The sequence below is a fragment of the Merops nubicus genome, unplaced genomic scaffold, assembly GCF_000691845.1.
Source record: "Merops nubicus isolate BGI_N331 unplaced genomic scaffold, ASM69184v1 scaffold38109, whole genome shotgun sequence".
Taxonomy (NCBI): Eukaryota; Metazoa; Chordata; class Aves; order Coraciiformes; family Meropidae; genus Merops; species Merops nubicus.
The window spans coordinates 1,342-1,692 of record NW_008632313.1 but is presented as its reverse complement, the minus strand read 5'-3'; positions in this window follow the sequence as shown (position 1 = coordinate 1,692).

Here is a 351-nt window from a genome sequence, read left to right as displayed (position 1 = left end):
TGTGGAGGACACAAGGCATTGGGGACCCGGGGGGGACTCCAGGAGCTCCAAGCTCTCTCCCTAACCCACCCTGTGACACCAGCTCCCACCCTCACCCCACACCCCCCACCCCTAGTTACATTTCAACTCCAGTTAAACCTAACCTCATCTTCGTTCCTCTGCATTCCTGAGGAGCTGAAAACACCCACCTCGAAGAAAAACTTCAGCTGGCACACGACAGATTTCAACCCCAGGCCCTCCCCCGGGGCAGCTCCTGCCAGAGCAGCTTCACCCGCGGCAGAAACACCAAGGGAAGAGGCAGCGCCGAGGCTGGTCCCCCCCCCCCACGGCGGCGCCGGAGAGCGCGGGGCG